The sequence below is a fragment of the Cyanistes caeruleus genome, chromosome Z, assembly GCF_971803275.1.
Source record: "Cyanistes caeruleus chromosome Z, bCyaCae1.hap1.1, whole genome shotgun sequence".
NCBI lineage: Eukaryota > Metazoa > Chordata > Aves > Passeriformes > Paridae > Cyanistes > Cyanistes caeruleus.
Genome location: NC_141732.1, coordinates 69,178,892 through 69,199,125, shown reverse-complemented (window position 1 = coordinate 69,199,125; position 20,234 = coordinate 69,178,892). Strand labels below are relative to the sequence as shown.

Below are 20,234 nucleotides of genomic sequence, written 5' to 3'. Positions count from 1 at the left end.
CGCGGAGCCGGACGTGCGGACGCGGGGGCTTTGCCAGGGCGACTCGGCGCCGCAGATGGATTTATAGGGCCCTTTGGCAGTGACGCGCCCTCCGCTGATTCGCTTTCAGACCCAAACACACGCTGGCCCCCCGCACCGGACCCCGCGGAGCCTCCAAATATCTCCCGGCTGAAGTCACCGGCCCGACATACCGTGGGCTGCGCGGCCGCCGGCGCAGCCCCGCGGCACCCGCTGGCCCCGCGGCGGCGGCGGGGCCGGGCCGGGCCGGGGTAACCCAACACCGCGTCCCTCCCCAGCGCCGCTCGCCGCGCTCCCGCGGACGGACGGACTGACGGACCGACCGACGGCCGGCGGCGGCGGCGGGGAGGCCGCCCCCTCCTCGCCCCTCGCCGGCCACAGGTGCCGCCGCCGCCGCGAGTCCCCAGCGGAAGGCGCAGTGCGGGGCGCGGAACCTCCGCGCAGCCCGGCCCTGTGCGGGGGGTGGCGTTTGACTCGCCGAAGGCCGCGGCAAAGTCGCTGTAAACAGTGTCGACTTTCAGCCCTGCGCCGTGTATTTATGACTCACGCAGTTGTCCGGAGGTATGAGATCCTCATGTCTCCGGTGCTGCGGAATTAGCGCGGCGCAGCCTGGGCGGGCGGCTGGGCAGCGCAGGGTTTGTGCGGGCGGTCCGGAGACGGCTCCCTCCGCCTCGCGCGGCTTCTCTTTTAAAGCTGTCTTTGCTTCTGGATATTTTATTTTTGTGGGGGAAGGCACTCGGGTGTGGGATGGAGCAGCGAAACCCCCAGGAGGCCGGGTCGGTCCCGGAGCCCCCGCTCCGGCACCGCACCGAGCACAGGAGCTGCGGTTCGGAGGGACCCGCGCCGGGCACGGCCGGGCCGCTCCGGGCTGCCCCCAAAGGTGACACCTGGCTGCGGGTTTGTTTAGTACGCTCTCCGGCCCTGGTGTGTGTTGATGTGCTCACCGGCTCGTCTCTCTCGCCCGGAGAAGGGGAGCGGCCCCCGGGCAGTGCTGTCGGTGACCGCCGCCCGTCCCGGACCCCGCCGGCACGGCGGCCAGAGCTGCACCCCCAGGGCGGGCGGTGGTCCGGCAGGGCGGAGAGAGGGGGAACCGGGCGCCGAGCCCTGTCCGGACACTGCCACCGTGGGCTGCCTGCTCCCAACTCTGCCCAATCGCCTGCACCACCTCGTCTGCTGTATGCGACTTTGCCTCTGCCTCTTCCCATTCCACCGTGTAAGTCCCAGGCCCTGCAGGAAGAGGATGCAGGAGGCAAGTGGGACCAGCTCCTGCTGCGTGCCCTAGGTTTTGTGCACGGCTCACCCTGCACCACTTGCACCCTCTCTGCACCGTTTGGGTAGGAAGGAGGGTGAGGGCTGTGAGTGTGGACTCCAGAGCCAAGTGTGTGTATGCCAACAACACTTGTTAGCCTTCCATCAGTCTGAAATTTACCCTCCAAGCTCTTAGTTGTGAAGGAGATCTCAGGCCAGGTGCTGTAGCACAGTAGAGGGGGATCACAGTCAACTCACTAGATAGAATGAGACTCAATCCCTGTGACCTCCAGGGGACTAGTGAAGGCTTTTGAGATGTTTATTGGAAATTTGGAAGGGTCTGCTGAATGTTGACTGGATGGGCTGCCAGGACAAATATTTCTGCAGAAGTCATCTTCCAAATTTCCATCAGATGACAAGATGGGGAGACAAATACGAAATTTCTTGTGAAGTCCTTTGGGCAGCATGGCTTTTCCATCACTGCAGTTGTCTGCCTACTTGAGGGGAAATTTCACAACTATCTTCCACTAAAGGAGGCATTTGTGATGAAGTGGTCAGCTTTTCTTGGGGCCATGTCCCCATCTCTGCAGGAGCAACAGATTTGTGACTCAGAAATAAGTCACAAAAGAAAGAATTACTTTATTAGATTTTTTTTTTTTTTAAACTTCAGGGTATTTTTTCTTCCTAACTGTGCCATTTGAAGAAAGAGTAATTTGCATGAAAGAGATTTCTTCTAAGTACAGGAGGGTAAAATATTCCCCAAAGTTATCTACTTTATAAATATTAAACAGTATTATACATAAATGTACATGTTCACTTAAAAGTAATCTTAACTTTTCCAATACAGACAATCTAGTGATAGGCACCTGGAATAAAAGTTCCTGAAGTACAGCCTCTGCAGGCAACAAATGGGACAATGACGGAACAAACTGTTGAAAAGAAACAGGGTATATGGTATCTGTACAATAAAGACACAGGCATCTGATAAATGCATCTGTTTATAAATGTATGTGAGCACCAGAAGGGGACAGGAGAAGGTGTTACAAGAAGCAGTGCTTGGTTTGGCTCAGCAGTGCTGTTCAGGTTGTGTTACCTCTGTCACAAAGTCATTTACGTGTAGCTATGTGATGGGCGATGGATGCAAGTGCACCCAAGTGCTGTTTGCACAAAAAGTTATTATTCCTGGCTCCCACCCTGAGCAGAGCAGGGGAATGGGTACAACGTGGTGCCTCCTTTAAAAGTTGGGGACTTAGGCACACTAAAATGAATGCCTTGGTTACACCGTTTATGGTGACGCAGAGTCCTAGTGTTTTAAGTGAAAGATCATTTACTAGAACTTTACTGCATATATTGGACAAAATGAGCTCAACACATTATTCTTTTGCATGGGTTTTGTCAGTGCAAAGCCACTAATTTTCTTTAAATAACAGAAGGTAATGTAGCCAAGACAGAGATTGTCCATCTATAATACTGCAGGAGTTTATTTTTTCTTGCTATTAAAAGCTGCTGAAAGCCCATTTTTTTTAGCTTATTTAGTTCATGTGAACCAGAGTGAAAGGAAATGTTAGGCAGATGTCTTAGCTGCACTAATAGGATGGTTGAAATAAATGGAGAGCAAACCTGCTAGTTCTTAATCACAAAATAATGTACCTGCCTCTTCCTGTGCTGCCGGCACAAATCTCTCGGTAAGGAGAGTTACTGAGAGCCCTGTGCACTTTTTCTTGATGGAAGGTAAAGTAGCTGCTGAAAGATTTTCATGGTTCTATTAAAAGCTACAAAAACTTCAAAATTGATTGTATTTTTCTATACAGATCATGAAAATTTCAGAACTGCTTGATATAATCTCTTTTTGGTGAAGGGAAAAAAAAAAAAAAGAATGTCTGCTGTCAGGGGAAAAAAAAACCAAAACCCAGGAAGAGAAAAATGACCCATTCAGACCTAAATAAAGTATGTCTTTACATTGTAAAGGTTGCCTCTTTTAAAACAAGCTAAAAAGCTGCTTGACATTGTGCAGTATGGTCTCATTTTTTGTTTATATGTGTCAACATGATATATAAATCTCTTAAGATGTCAAGCGCTCCATACTGTAATTTCCAAGTTGCCTTTGAAATATGAAACATGATTTCGTAGTCACAGTGTGCCTGCTCAGGCAGTAAGTGGTGGTTTCTTTGGTATTAGTAACAGAGGAGACCATGCTGTTGTTGAAGCAAGTGCCCTCGGCAGTCACCTGAGTGCCAGGAATATGCACCGAGCGGCTGGATGCCTGGGGAAGCAGCTGTGTTCTGAGCCACAGCTGTCTGCTCCTGTGGGATATCAAATGCCCATGGTCATCCCTAGGCCTGCAGGAGATCCCTGCAGCATTTGGCGATTGCCTGAAACAGCTTTGAGCATTCATTCCCTTCTTTTAATTTAAGATGATTAAAATCTGTAGTGCATTCATCATTCTGGGGACATGGGTGGCTGCACTGACATCCAACACTGGACCTGCCATTCCTGCATCCCATGGGAGGTGTTATTGTGACTTAACTGGTGGACAAGGGGCGAGACACTGGTTTAGGTAACAACAAGAGTGAAAATGTGGCAGCTGCCTGGGTAGGGCAGGTTTGTTGGGACCTATGAGGTGCCCATCTTGTGCTGGGGCCCAGATAACTTGCTCAAGCAATATAGTTAAAGCTATCCCTAATTGCTGTGTTTATTGGAATTATTGTGAGCCAGTGCCAAGGTCTGTTCTTTAGCCTGGGGGCTAACTGCTGCCTTTTGACCACATCCTTCTCACTCCTGCCAGAGAGGGTGGCTGCAGGCTGTGGCTCCTGGCCCCTGTGGACTGGTGCACCCTGTGGGATGATTTTTCCTGAGTCAGCATGGGTCCCAGCATGCCAGTGACTGTTCTACTAGGGTGATAGCATCAGTGGTTGGGGCTGGCAGCATCTCTGCAGTGTTTATTTTCCTGGGATAGGTGCAGCCAGCGTGTCTGCACGTGCTTCAGGCAGACCTCCCAGTGCAATAGAAACAAATCCTGAGCTCTCTGGTGGGAGAAGGGGAGAAGATACCACGTTTCTAAACTTGGTGTGAAATGTGGCAAATAGGGTTTAAGAGCAACCGTTTCCTTCCATTGGTATTTGCACAACTTTATTATAGATATCTACTTGGATTGTTTGTGTATTTATAGGTGAAATTTAAGATGCTGTGGGGAACACTCTAAGCAAATTGTGTTCAATAATTCATCTGGGCAGTGTCCTGTGCTCAAATTTGCCCCATAGCCAAACTTCCTTTATTCTTTATGAGCCATTTTCCAGGGAAATACCAACAGATCATGCAAAGCTTTTCTGGCAAAGCCTTTCATGTAGCAGTTCTCTAGCAGAAAGTTATTCAAAGGACTAAGGAATCATGAACTCATGACCTATTCTAGTTGCATATTTTCAAGTAGAGCCTGATAAGAGAGGGTTTAAAATTTGCTAATTAACAGTAATTGTAACAGCTGTCACATGCTGCTACTGTTTTAATTGACATTAATCACAGCTGCATCTGTATTATGCTGCCACTGGGATTCTGGTGTATTTAATCTCAGAATGTGGCACCTTCTGAGAGATTATGAGATCATAAAAGCATGAGGGCAACATATTTGTCAGGGTTGAAGGTCACTAATCTGTGCTGAAAGCAGCCAAGAGGAGCAAGCCATGCAGAGGGAGAACTGGAACCAGCAGTGGCACTTTGCAAAAGTGGTAAACTTTACTGTTTGGATTCTCTCTCCCAACGTTTTTTTCTGTATTTCTGAATTTGAGTTCTGCTGTCAGATACTGATATAAGGCACAAGGAAGGTCTTTTAGAGGTATTTGTTAGCTTGCAAGTTCTGCTAGGAAAAGCTGTTTTAAAAAAATGCCTCAAAACCCCATGCATCAAACCCCATCAAATTTTATGAGATAAGGAGCAGAAGCTTGGTTCTTTTGGCCCAAGATGTTAGCCTGTTACTATGGATAGGAGGAAACATCTGAGTAATCTGAATGCATGTGAATGACTGTGATGCATTCAGCAGAGTATTTAGCTGTTTGCTTGTGGCAGATTTGTAGCTGTAAGTGTGTTGTCCTTGTAAACCACTGGAATGTCAGATATCAGTGGTTATCCCTAGCTCTGCTGGTTAGGCAGATGTTCCTGTTAGGATGAGACACATTGTCACTGGGATTGGTTATGAGAACAACTGGTCTATAAATCTCCAGCTTCTTTCTTGTGCGTAAATTATTAGAGACAATTAACTGATACTTTTTCATCTCCCTGAAAATGTGGAGTTATGACAGATTTTATTTTTTATTTTATTTTTTATTTTATTTTTTATTTTATTTTTTATTTTATTTTTTATTTTATTTTTTATTTCATTATTTATTTTATTTTTTATTTTATTTTTTTATATTGTGGCTATATTGTGTTGCTTCAACATACAGGTTTATATTGGGAAGACATCGCTACTACTGAAACTAGAAACATTTATCTGGCCTCTGTGTTCAGAAAGATACATTTATGATTACACTTTAGTAGAGCAGAAAACTTAGGTCTCGTTACAAATTTAGAGAAAAGAGTTCACAGGCAAAATAAGCATAACAATAATTTATAGAGCTATGAACTTACCCATATGAAAATCTTCAGCAGCTAGCAAAAAAAGTTCTTAAAACTTGGGACTATAGTCTGGGATGAAAATGCAAACTGACACATTTTATTTATACCAGGCTACTTTTAAAATCACTCCGTAGGAGCACTCTTGGCTTGTTTTAAATGAAATCTCTGTGTGGATTGTGCGTAGACCTCTCTCTCTTAGCAAGGAAAAGTGTGGGGGAACTGTTCCATGATCTTGCCTACACCTCTGAGCTCTCCATAGTTAGTAAGACTCGGAAGTGCAATGATGTATGTGATCTTCAAACAAGTTCCTCTGAAGATGGGTTTAGGATCTCAGTTCAGCATTGAAGTGAAACATTGACTTCAAGCCAAGGATGGCTAGCATACTTAGATATGTGGAAGCTTCTTGCAAAATTGGTTCCTGAATCCTTGTATGTCTCAGCATGAAGTGGTATTTTCACTGTTTTTGTGCAGGGGAAGCGAAAAGAATAGACAGTGCTAATCAGCAAACTGAAATAGGGAAATGCAGAGGTGAGTAATGATGGAAGGTGGATGGTGGTGGAAAATGAGGGAAGGTGTGAAAGAATCCCAAGTATGATTAGCCATTTTTACCAGAAAGATATGATTAGTCCAAAAACCAATGACAGAAATGTCAAAATTTGCAACAAAACCCAGAATTATGTTGTAGATCTTGGGATGGTGGGATGCTACAAGGCTTTATGGATAGCTGTTGGTAAATTTCCCTCAAAGGGAAAGTTTCAAAGTATCTTCTCCCATAAAAGTTAATACAAAATCAACACTGGGAGCTCTGCCTGCTCTTCTTACTCCAGCAATACTGCACTGACTTCATAGTGACAATTTCTTGAGTGACCAGTTGCTTCCAGAGTCAGTCTGGTGCTGCTGCATGAGGGATAATGCCAGTTTGTGCAAAAGCTATTTATTTCCTGTGCAAAATTATTATTACCTTTAGTCAAATCAACCCCTTACTTCCCATTCCTCTCTTTTCAGATCCTCTCCCAACACCACTCTTTCTATAAAATATCTCATCTGCACTCTCTGAGAATCTGTATGAGGGTTTTCAGAACTTATGATTTGCTTGGGGGAATGGAAATTAGAAATGGAAACAAAGATAAATCCTTTATTTTTGTAAGAAGAAATTCACTCTTGTGCAGGAATAAAGATTATGTAATTATTAGGTCAGATCTCAAGGAATTAATTTTTCTGGAAATTGGTAAAAGGGTAATTTCCCCATAGCTTTCCCTAATTATGTTTCTCTTTGTATTTTTCTTCTAGGACCTTTAGAAAGGAGCTGGGGAAAAAACTGTCAGGTCTCCTCAGGGAGAACATGTGATATTATGGTGGGGGTTATTAAAGGCTGTTTGTTCAGATCAATTAATTTCTTTCCTTGGCATTTTTAAAGGCAAACGTGAATTTTTGAAGTGGAGATGAACACTTGCTTTGTTTGTTCAGGAAAAAAACCAACCCAGAATCATCTTTTGCCATAGGAATGAGGGTTATGCATCAGAACATTACAACATATGAGGAAAATCTGGGGAAGATTTAATCAAGTTTATCAAAATTTAATCTTTTGACATCAAGCCAGTTTATACCAAAACATCAACAGAATCCTTAATTCAGAAAACAATCCCAGGGTACCAAATTATCTGTTCCTGAAATGAAAGAACCTTCTCTTTCTGACAACCTGGGACACAAGCCTAATTCTGGTCCTAGTATCTTGTCAAAATTTCAGTGATGTTTTGCTCCTTCAATGCTCCTTGACACTTGACTGTTTCAGAATGGCCACAGCAGCTCTCCCTTTTCCATACTGCAACTTTCCCTGTTTCCCTCTCTCTATGTGCTGCAAGCAGCCCCTGCCACCTCCCCAAGTGATCCTTCTATCCACTGCTTCCCACCTCCCACTTTATAGGTTCTCGTCAGTGCTCATAACCTGCTGTCCCCTCCTCTGCCAGTCTTCAGTGATGTCCTCATCAGAGATATGAAGGGCTTGTGCCTGGGTGCCAGCAGGGCTGCTGCTGGGGGCATCTGCTCCTTGGATCATGGGAAGGGAGGGTGCTGGCACCAGGCACTGGTCCTCTCTGTTTGCAGCTCCAGCACTTAGCCCTGTGCTGCCAATATAAGACAAAGCACTAATTTAAACAAAAACCCAACCAAAACAAAAAAGAAAGGAGAAGAAGGCCCAGAATCAAAGAACTGTTTGGTACTAATTCTCCAGAACACAAATTTCTCTATTCTGTTTATAGAAATTCCAGCAGTCCCTAGCACATTCCTCATTTTGTACCAAGGTGGCTATAGATGTTAATGAGTTTTCTTTGTGGTTTTTTTATGAGGAAGAGAGGGACCAGAGGAATGGAATTAGGGTAAATACACACAGATTCTTAACACTGATCCTCTTGAGCCATTTTACCCCTTTCATGTTGCTTTATTTTGGGAAATTCCCAGTAAAAGATGTTAGGAGAAGTATTATGAGTTAACCCCCTCCCACCTAATTTTTGTCAGGCAGCTTAGGTGCCCAAGTGAGAAACCAGTTTGCCAGATTCCTTTTCAGTACTTCACAGAGGGTACAGCCTCTCCAGAGGGCGATCTGGCCTAACTAAGAGATGAGCACCAGCTTTGTGTGTCATCACTTGTGTTAGAGGAAACCAGAGGTGACCAGACGCATGAAGGAGGCATCTCTGCTAAACAGGCTTGGATGAAACCAGGGTAGAGAAGAGCTGTTTCCCCATGCTTGGATATACCTTGGCAGGAGTCCTCAGGGGCTTGTTTTTCACACACAGCATTGGTTCTGCGTTCTGGGCTGGCTGCTATAAACTTGCATCCCTATAGAAACACACACTTTTCAGTCTCAGTGCCCTGTGGTTCAGAAAGTCCTTACCTTCCTCCCCAAAACTTCCACTGCTGGGAATGGCTTGCTTACCTAATTTGAGGTGTTTCTGGCCCAAGTTTTTGCCTTTAAGCAGTGCCCTGGGATGAACGCTCCTCTTGTCCAGCCCTTGCTCTGTGCCTAAACTGCACACACATATGCAACATATAGACAGATGTTCCTTCCTCCATAGTTCCCCACACTACAAAGGCTAGAGGAACTTAGTTGTGCTTTTTCTGATCTCAGTTCTGCAAGGTTTTCTTGGCAGAAAATTTGCAGGCAGCTTCTCACAGAAGAAGATGTAGCCTAAGGAGAAATGTGAATCTTGGCTTGTTCCCTGGCTCCAGAGGAAAGGCTGCACAGGTGCATGGGAAAATGCAAGGGCAAAGGCCCTGAGCACAGCAGAAAGTATTTAATGATCACCAAGTTTAATGAATTATTTCAAAGCTGATGACACCTGAGAAGACAAATGCTAATAGTGGTGTTATGAGTGTGCAATCTCTCAGGTAAGGCTCCTTGGGATGTCATCACCTGTCTGATGGGCAAAGGGAAGAGAAATGCCTTCATCTTTCAACAGCTGCACTCCCAATAGCTGCCTGCACAAGCACCAAAGCTGAAACAATCTCTACATTTTTCTGTCTGCTCTCTACTGCAGATTGTGCTGACTAGGAAATGAGAAACACATGGGAGTAGTTCACCCCCTTGGCTTCATCACAACTGTATCTGTTTTCCTACAAGATTTAGAGTTATCTTGGCACACATAATTTTAGCAGTCCTCTCTGCAAGTTCTCCTGTGACTTGCAATCTATGAAGAGGGAGAGTGACTGCAAAGGTTTTAATCTGTCTGAAATGGCTGATTAGTTTCTGGAAATTATCTAGAAGTTTGGTTTACAGGCAAGATTTTACTGTCATCTGTGGTCATTAATGATAATATTAAACCCCAGTGCAAAACATTCTAAGCAGCTGTATTTCTGGTATTTTACTTGGGAAGACACCTAATCCTAGACTTTTGCATAGAGAATAAGTCCGTAGCTAAGCCCCTGAAATGTAGAAAATTGAAAAGTCTCTAATGAATCAGTTTAGACTGACAGCACAAGGAGCCTGGGGTAGTGTTCAGAGGGGCTGGCTCTTATTTGTTGTGAGTTACATTTATTTCTCAGTGGTGTAAAACTTCCCCCAGGATGGGAATGCCACTTTTTTGCCTCCCTGAATGTGGAAAGTCTTGCAGCCCCTTGACTGATGATCCTTGCTCACCTGAGCCCCTTCATCCCCCTGATGCCTTTCAGGTTCTCCTTTGGGGGTTACACTTCAGATTATGTGTCTTCTGGGATTCTGCCTTTACACCTCTTCATGCTTTTCCCAGGAAAATTTTATGTTTTGATATGGTACTGGTTGTTATTCATAAACTGCTTTGTTTTGAAATTCTTAATCTTCCTCCATGCTGTATCAAGGACCAGATGATCTGGAAACTTACTCTTGATTACACGTCCAGCAATTGCTTAGGAATCTGCACTTTTTGCCATCTTCTCTCTTAGGTGATGTTTCTTAAGGATCTTTACCAGAGAAGTATAGTTGCAGGGGGAAGAGTGAATGGTTGAGTCACTGATTTTTCCTAGGATTAACTCTAACCTTTTCAGAAGTATCAGCACTGTGTTTCCTGGACCTGCAGCTCTTCTATTTGAAATAGAACTGTGTATTTGAAATAGACTGTGTATTTGTCTTGTCTAGGTATCTTGTAATAAATTGAGCCGGCTGAAGTGTCTTCCTTACACTACAATAGTAAATTCTTTGATTAGATGTTTTAAAATTATATTCAGTATCTGATAACTTTTGTAAGTTAAATAAGTGCTGCATCTCCTAGCTTTTGCATTAGGAGATTTAAGTAGTAGTTTTTATACAAAAGTGTCATGGTAGAACATAAGCATCAAAGCAAATAAAATAAACTTCAAAACAAAATTAAAGGTTTCTCATGGCTATTGACAAGAAGTATCTTTAGACTTCTTAGTGACATATTTTCTAGACTAACGTGAGTTAAAAAAAAGCTATTTTGCCTGTGCACCTTTTCCTGACAACAGTTTGTTTATAGAAACTTTTAACTGTAAAGCCTCTCATGATGGTTTACTGCATAGAAAAAAAAATACCATAATTTGTTTTACACATGCTTCCAGGACTCCATCAGCCACTACTGAATACTACTCTACATTTTTGCTTACATTTGGCCTCAGTACGTCCTTTGAGGTAATTTGCTTTCTGCAGACTCTATGCAGTCCTTCAGGGTTTTAACCTGAGCTCTTTCACTCTCTGTGCAATCTGGTCACACCTTTCATTCTCCAAAGGGCCAGCAGATAGTAGCCTGCTTGTCTCACTCATTCATAGATTTATGCAGGCTGGGCAGCTGCTACTTCATCCCTAAAAGTCCCTGCCCAAAGATGCCAAAGATACTGCTGTCCTTTCACTCTGTAAATCAGAACTGAAAACTTCTTTCCCACAGGACTCTCATCTGTCAGCTGGCTGCTGCATGCTGAGCTATTCTATTGTGGATCATTTGGAAAGCATCTCTTGGCCCTGATCCTCAGAGGGACTGAGAGCTCCTCCTTGTCCATGTACTCTGTTTGGGGGGGTGGAATGTCTTTGGAGGGTAGGGTCTGTACATGTCACAGGTTGGGACACTTTGTGATGCAAAGGGTGGCAGGTTTCCCACTGACCTGAAGAGGAGCTGGACTAAATTGTTCTGTTGTGTTTTACTTAAAAAAACAAAGGCAATTTGTGATCAGGATGTTTTAAGAAAGAAATATCTATTAAAGGAAAAAAAATAGTTCCATTGCTGGGCACAGGTGACATGATCCAGCCCAGGAGTTTGATTAAAATAGCTTTTCTATTTTTAAGGCAATTCCTTTAAAAGAATGTTTGACTTTTGTGTAGGTGATAAAATCCTGAAAACCTCTCAGAACAGCACTTGGGTTTTGTTTTCCTTATAATACTACATTAACTATTATGCTTATAGCTTTCAAAGCATCACTGCCCTGAAATAAACCTGCTGGACTAAATACATTCATTTGGAAGAGACATACTTTTGAGAACTTAAGTTTTACTCATTTAATAGAAAACCTGATGCAAACTTACCTTTAACTTCCAATTAGTTCCAAGCTGTCAGAAGTTCAACAGTTTTGTTTCCAGTGGCAATGTTAATTGCTGAATGTTCTGAACTTAAGTTCCAGAACAATGTACATGCTCACACACATGTCCCCCACCCCTAAAACACACAGGAGTGCAGACAGGAGCCTGGTAATGCCATAGGAGCTGCAGGATGGATTTTGTTGAGAGGTGTAGTTCCCAATCCAGTGAGTTTGTTTATTCCTTCTGCAGCAAGTCAAAACAGTTTTGGTGACACTGTCAGCATGCCACTGCTGCTGTTGACAGCAGGAATAAACACCACCTGAAGGGCATGAGAGAGACTGCCATACCACACTGCTGTGGGAGGCAGGACTCTGCTCCCTATGCAGGATGAGCCCTGGAGTTCTCATCCTGGGCCAGGCTTCTCTTACTATATGATGACATAGGAAGGAGATGAATTAGACAATACAGCTGCTGTTAGGATAATGTCTACTTGTGTGTATTTAACAGTATTTTTTTGTGTTTTTGAAGAGAGAACTCATTCACTTCTAGGAGTTATCAGACCTTGCATTCTAGCCCTGGAAAGTGGGATAGAGAAACCGGAGTTCTTGCTTATTGGCAGTGGTCATTTGCCCTTGGTTCACACAAAATTTTCTTGCCAGAAAAGCTCTGTTTCAAAAATGCATTAGTTTACATTATTTTTGCAGCAGAAATCTTAACTTCTGGTGGGACTGAAATATTATACCACCAGCAATCATAATACTGTAATACATACGTTGTATTTTTTACATTGTGATGAAAAATTCTTGAAGAAAAGGAGAAATGTAAAAAGAAGCTCCATTTAGATATGAACAGTGTTCACATCTGCATTTTGTTCAACTCCATATACAGAGAGAACTGTTCTGCAGACAACCAGTGACATGTATTGACTCTAGATGCTGGAAACAGCTGTTTTCTACATGCAGGGAATAATTATTTCATAAAAGTAACTGACCTTTTCCTTTTCAAGTTAACCAGAGGCACAATCACCACTCAGTATGCAGGATGTTGAATTACTGTGACCAAATTTTCAGTCTGATCATTTATCCCATATAAAAATTTGAGTTAGTTTTGTAGTGAGAGATTTCCACTTTCATTTGCAACTATCTTGGAGTAAATTCTTATCTGCATCTGAAGCTTGATGTGCTTAGACATGGTGCTGCCTTGCAGACAGTGACTTGTGTGCTTGGTTTCCTACCCATAGCAGGGGAAACTGGTGCTTGAAAATTTGGCTTTTTATTAAATGCAGGTGAAATTTGAATTTTGTCTCTTCAAACTGTCCCAGTGTGTCCACAGGAAGTTTTTTTTTTACTTTCTTATGCTAAAACACCAAAAAAATGCTGAGTTTTGCAATATGGCACAGATGCTGCAGGTGAATACAGCTGGAAAGGGAAAAAGGCAACAACAAACAAGTGGGGAGAGCAGTACCATGTTTGTTAATACCATGGTCATTCTGTTTCAGTCCCCTTGATGTGAGTAAAGCCAGACCTGGAGTGGCTTGTCTGGAAGGGGGAGAAGGGGAATGGCTGAGAAGGGGCACATGGGTGGTATAGGTGGAATGGTTGCGAGGTGGGACTGGAGCACAGAGCCAAGCTGGATTGGGCAGGGGATTTCCAACCTAGTCACAGAAATATTAGTGTGGCTTGTGGATCCATTCTACTACAGCTTGTGTTTTTGCTCCTGAGTTAATGACTTTGGAGGGAAAAGTAAAACTACATTTGAATGTTTCTTACTAACCCTGGGAGATGTCTTCCCCATTTCTCTGGGAGAAAGGGGTCATGCTGTGGACAGCCTCTAGAACTTTTATTTCTTCTGTCTCTTATGTGCCCAACCGTGGCCCTGCTGAGAGCCTGGCTAGAGCAGAAAATAGCCCAGGATAGCTCCTAAAGAGGAAGATGGGTAAGGGTGGAGTGCTCAAGTGAGCAGACAGTGTGGTTTTCACCACCCTGGGGTCTGTGAAATGAAGCCCTGCGAGGTGAGTGATCCCGGACAAGGTTGCAACATCACTGTACCAGAGGATATTAATCTAAATTCTGCTTTGCCTTCATGTAAACTATTCCCCTCTGGAGCAGCTTGCACTGCTGCAGCTACACATTTTGTTTCACAGACCCCAGACTGTCAAGCAACCTCATACAAGCATGTGTTGAGCTCATCTGATTGAGCTACATGTGTTTACTTTGTTATAGGTCAACCACTTGAGCCTACCCTCAAGATGAACTTAATGTTTGCAGAGGAAGGGCAGCAGCTATGTAGTACTGGAACAGGCAGAAAACAGAACCACAGCTTTGAACAATGGGAAAAATGCTGTGCATCTTAACTAAGTATTTTATAGCATGTGGGGATATACACCTGGAGAAAAAGCTACCACACTCCTCTGTGTTGTTTGACCAGAATATGGAAAATAGTAGGTAAATTAGAAATTTCTCAGTGCCAATTTCATGTAAGACTTGAAACAAGATATCTACTAAGAAGCATTTATCTGGTGAATATTAAAAAAAATGGAGCAAAGCACAAACAAGCGTTATTCTTCTCCCATTGAATATGGCTAAGCTTTCCACAGGCTTAACTGCTTTACCTGCAGGGGCTGGATGTGACCATGAGCCACAGACTAAGTGGTGGAAAAGCTTTCTTGGAAAGAAGCCTCACTGAAAATACAAATAAAATTTATTATGTATCCAAATTAAATTCAGGGTAATTGTAAGACTGTTTTGTTGTTTGTTTTTAACACCAGAAGAACAGTAGCTAGAACTCTAGTATGACTTAAAATATTGTACACAAAAAAACCTTAATAAAACTCTGGTCTTAATAACACAAACCCATTTGTTCTAAAATGTTGATGTTTTGACTTGGGGAGAAAGCGTGTGTTTAATTAAGCCTTTCTGCTCATTTTCATCTCATGGGATTCTGAATAGAAGAGCCAAAATGCGTCATTACATTGACTAGTTTTCTTGTAATTAAAATCACAGAACTTACTAGTGCAAACAGACACTCAAGCTCTTTCTATAGAAACTAGTGCAAGGATAAACCCTGCTCTCTCTGGTGAGAGCAGAGCATAGCTTTTATTATTTGCATCCCAGCTTTACAAGTAAGAAAGTGAGGATTTGAAAAACAAGCTCTGAAATCTGAAAAGAGCTCATTCAAGCAGCCCTAGGAAACCAATATACATGAAAAATTCCACTCCTCCTAGGTCTTGGGCTATCACCAAATGAAGGAAAAAAAAGTCAAGTGTAAGATGTTAGGAACATATTTCTTGGTACTTTCAGGACAAGCTGCTTCATAGAATTTCTACCCTTCACTAGTCCCACATTTTAAAATAATTTGGTAAGTGACCTGCCACGGTGCTCTCCCATCTCCATACAATCCTAGTTCCTTTTGCCAAGTGGCTGGAGCAGTGTGGTGAACTTCCAGAGCTGTGGTGAGGGTACAGGGCGCTCCCTCTGCAGCTCCTGCTGTGTTTGGCAGAGGGCAGCTCCTCCTGTGATGGATGTGGGAAAGCAGCCCTGATGCTCCTGTTCTGAAATGCTGCAGGGATAAGGCTGGCATTGTGTCTTGCTCTCTGGATAGTGGAGTGCAGCCTATGTGTAACTTTTAGTCAACACAGGCACGCACAGATAATAGACTGTTTCAGCTGCCTCTGGGAACTTCTGTTAGAATCTGCCAGAAGATTCTTTCTGTGGTTTAAACTCTGACATATGAGGAACGCCAATACTTTATATAGACAAAATGTCAGTTATGTGCCCTCAGGCAGCTAGCTAAAAGTGATATTACCCTGTTGATGGATCTTGGTTTAGATCGTTTCAGCTACAGTAAGTTTCTTGATTTAAGCTCTGAAGATGGCTGTACCAGTCAGCTAAAATAAAAATTGCAGGGTGTCACTGGTTTTCCACCGATTTCAAAGTGCTTTGAATAAATCAGCAGGGAGAAAAATAATTTTCTTACAGGGACTATTGCCCAGTACAACAGTAATGGGCAGCCACCATGCTTTACATAATACAATGAATGAGCTGCTACCCAAACTCTGCTGACCTACAGCCTGATGGTGCTCCAGTGGCTTCAGTGGCATTCAATTGTGCAGTGTTAGAGTCAGCTATGGATAGTGACCCTGCAGTGTGAAAGCCCTTGATGTCCATGGCCAGCACAGCAGGGAAATTGCTGCTGCCCTGAGGGAAATCGTGTGTGACAAGGAACCACAAGGCAAGGCTGGTGATGCACACCCTGGTGCCACTGCCAGAGTAGCATGCCCTGAGACAGACAGAGTCAACAGAGGACAAAAGTCTCAATAGCAGAAGCCAAACAACTGCATGCAGCTCATCCAGAAGATTAAATCAATGTGCTGCAGAGAATTGCTGACAATAAACAGCAAAAGAAATGCTACATGTAAAGTGCCCAATTCCTATTTACAGTAAAGCAGGTTTATATTCCTGTTTATATAAACACCTCTTAGGTGTTTGCAAGTGATCCTCAAAGAGGAGGATTCTGCAAAACTTACAGCCAGTGTATAGCTGTTACGAAAGAGATTTGGAGCCCAAACCAGCAGTAGCCTGTTGATTTTTAAATTATCATGAAATTGTTAGCACAACTTTAGTAGCAGCTTTAACTTATTAATTGGAATTTAGGCTGGAAGTTTAAATTTCTTCAATCTACAGAAGCTTCCAGGGAGAGACAGATGATGTTCCATAGATGGAAATGACCATGAAGTGCTAGCCTCTTTGAAAAACCCTGTTTCCAGTTTTAGTCAAACTATTAGCATCCAGGGTTGCCTGGTTGTTGAATTCTAATGTGACTGAAGAAATAGAAACTCTAGCCCAGATTTTGATCTTACTCATACCAATGTAAATCCAGGCAAATTCTCCTCAAATCAGTGGAGTCATTCCAGGCTTACATAAGCTTAGCCAGTATCAGAATCTGATCCTTTTATTTTTGGACTACTGGATTTCCCAAAGTAAGTAATGCGGACAATTGTTCAAATTCCTGTTACGGAATGAAGGCGCTTTCTAGTAATAACCACATCAGCCAGATCAGGAACAAAAGGAAGAGACAGATGGTAGATTATGAACAAGGCTAATGAAAAAAAATGAGCTGGGAGGAAAAAAGACTACTCCATGAAAATCTACAATGACACAAGCAAATTCTCTAAGACTGCAGCCAAGAGTATCTAGGGAAGCAAAGACAAACATAACACCTGTATCAGCTGAAAAAGTAATTTTCTCATGGTATCCCAGTCTGGGCACACAGTGCTTTCACGTGTGGCACTCCTGAAGATTTTTTTTACCTCATCTGCTCTGTCTGCTGGCTGTTGTGTCAGATCTCAGGACTGGATGAATACAAAGAACTGCCAGAGCCTGCGTCCTTCCTTCCTTATATCTAAATGCAAAGAAATGTAAGTCTTTCTCCCTGTATAAGCAGTGTAAGTCACCTCAGTTACTGGGAAGTCACTGGTCACTGCAGTTCTGTCTCTGAGTTCTTATCTGTGGACTTAGAGAAAAGGTAATACTTGGATAATTATTGAAAAAGCCATGAATGTTTTTTTCTCTTCTACAGATCGATGTAAAATTGTCTGTCTGCTTCTCTTCCTCCTAAAAATAACATTTCTGAAGTTTGCTACTCATCTGTGAATCAAGAAAATTACAAAAATATGCAGAACTGTATGTTCTAATATATGCTGAGTGCAAGACCTAAAATTATATCTTCCAATAGTAAGTTATATTTTGGTTATATCTGTGGAAGTGTAGGATGTATTTGCATAACATTTTTCTTTTAATCTGTGCAGAAGGACCTAACTAAAGCAGTGTTTCTCATGCTACAAAGCTTTATCCTTCCTGCAGGGGTAAGCAAGACCCTCTTCCCAGAGGGCTTACCAGCTGGATATCTTCTCTCCCTCACAAAATAAAGAGGGTAAAACTAAAATTGTCTAAAGTAAATGGCTTCAGACCATGGGATCAGTGCTACTGCTTTCCTGTGAGGTCCTGTACCAGGAACTCCTCCAGAGTAGAGTGCTTTGCCTCTGCCTGCATCTGTGTTGGGGAGGTTGTAAGTGAGCATTCATTGATGTGGTATAATTTCATTGATGCTTTTCCAGATCCTGTTACCACAGAAAATCATTATTTTCTGAATCACTTCCTGCTGTACGCAAAACTCAGCTGAGTGGAGCAAGAGCTGGAGAAGGAGGACATGAGTGGCTTTACTTTTGTGTGATTTCACTTTTATGAAATAGTCTGTATACAGTATTATATTCCAGGCCAGCTAAAAAAATCCCTCTAAAGATCATGGTTTCCCACTGAAGTGTGTGCACGTGGAGAGTGGCTTATTTGAAGTGAGCAAATCTTGCTTGAATCTTTGCAGTTTGCCACTTTACAACAAGCTAGAGAAAGAGGTCCCAGCCACCAGAGACTCAGAAAACTGTCTATTAGGCCTTGAGAAAGACAAATCTTCACTCTTATTTGACAAGTGATAGAAAATCACTTTTCTATCTTTTTCTGCTTTTTTGGATGCAGCTGGCTATGCTGAACTGATACAGAGCCCCACTGATACAACGATGACCAAAACAGTTATGTGCACCTTTCAATGGAGCCATAGGTTGCTGAGGAACCAGCCAACCAATTTTAGCATCTGTTTTCCACTTGGTACTTATTTTTGCCAAACTATTTTCCTATGAGGCAGCCCCGAAGTGAATGATTGCTATTATTGCTATTAAAGTCAGGCAGGCAAACCATGTGAAAATACACAGGGTAACAAAATTTTTTTCATGGCCTGAAGGCAGACCGTCTTCCCATGGCACTCATGGCCAGGAATTTTCAAAGTAGCCCCTGGGAAAGGATATGATTCAGAGTTTGGATGACTTTTGGGGTGGTGCGTGAGTGGGACGGGATATACGTAGTCATGTCTGCGCAGGAGAACAGTTGTAGCTAGGATGGGAATAATACTTTCCTCAAAATCTAAGGGCTGTACAGGCAAGTGAAAAAGTGGACAGGATGAGAGGCTCTTCAGCCAACACAGAAGGCGTGTAAGAAATATAGACTTTTTATCAGGTGACAGTACAAGGTCTGATAGTTTTAAACTGACAGAGTTTTAGATTAGATTCTATGATTTAGACTGGACACACAGAAGAAATTTTTTTGCAGTGAGGCAGGTGAGACATTGGCACAGGTTGTCCAGAAAAAATGGATGTGTGAATGTGGTTGCCCAGAGAATTGTGGATTATGAGTTTTTATAAATTCTACCAGGTATTAGTAATAGAAAAGGTGGGGTCTGATCACCTGTTCCAGAGGGGAGGGTTACCAGAAATGGCTTCACAAAATCCCTTTCCATTGCTTTGACAATATTTATTGTAATCACATGTAGGGTATCACATTTTAGGGTAACTCCTAGCTCAGCAGCTTTTAGGAAACTGCCTGGGTTGGACAACTCTTCTCCAAATCCAAGGCATATCTCACACTTCCAGGAGCCTCCAGCAGAGATAGTGTAGAAAGGACAGCTGAGGGCAAAGACTAGGTGGAAGGCCTGATGTTTAGGACAATATGTTTTCTTGGGAAGGCAAATAAAGATACTGGTTTGATGCTGCCTTGTGCCTACAAATTCCTGCATAAGCATTGCATGGGGAGCAAGGTTAACCTCTTTAGTTTCTACAGGCTAATTTTAGACTGAAATTTTCATGTTCCATTTTGTGACAAATTCCAGAGAAAATAAGCTCTGAGATATATATATATATATATATATATATATATATATAAATATATAAATATATATATATATATATATATATATGTGTGTGTGTGTGTATATATATACACACACACACATACACGTACATCTGGGAGAGCAAACTGCTAGACATTTTTCTCAAAGATTGACTTGTTGAAGTCTATAATTTCTGTGGGGAGGCAGAAGGAAACAGATTAGTCTTCATGCAAAAGAAATGTAGGGAGGAAAGCTTTGCTAGCCTTGAGATTGTGATCTAGACATAAACAGTAATTTGCTTCAGGACTAAAATGTATATCCAACTGAAATTTGATTTTATTGCTGCAGGCAAAAATTTGCTCATATGATTTGTAACTACCTACATAACTACCTCTTTTAACTTCCTGTTTAAGGATTTATGAAGATTTATTTCCTGTCTTCTCAGTTTGACATTCTAACCAAAATAGCCATTTAATTTCAATGCTCCTGCTAATCTGTCTACTTGCTGTGGTTTTAACCTTAGTTTGACTGGGTTTTAGGGCTTATTTGGATTAATATTAATAACTATTTTGTCTTAGTGGCACTGAAACTCAGAGATCACTGAGAATTACATCCCCTTCAAATCTGAAGAATAGAATAATCAGCCTGATTA

At 42.6% G+C, this 20,234-nt stretch overlaps 2 long non-coding RNA genes across 2 annotated transcripts; one reads left to right on the top strand and one right to left on the bottom strand.

The window, feature by feature from the left end:
* Positions 1-4,147: 4,147 nt before the first annotated feature.
* Positions 4,148-7,263, top strand: LOC111941091 (uncharacterized). The gene is made up of 3 exons (XR_002869842.1): positions 4,148-4,988; positions 6,346-6,402; positions 7,165-7,263. It is a non-coding gene; the product is annotated as an uncharacterized LOC111941091 (long non-coding RNA).
* Positions 7,264-8,290: 1,027 nt separating this feature from the next.
* On the bottom strand, positions 8,291-9,406 carry LOC147648554 (uncharacterized). Its single transcript, XR_015280739.1, has 2 exons — positions 8,807-9,406; positions 8,291-8,709 (listed from the first exon to the last, which is right to left on the bottom strand). It is a non-coding gene; the product is annotated as an uncharacterized LOC147648554 (long non-coding RNA).
* Positions 9,407-20,234: the final 10,828 nt, after the last annotated feature.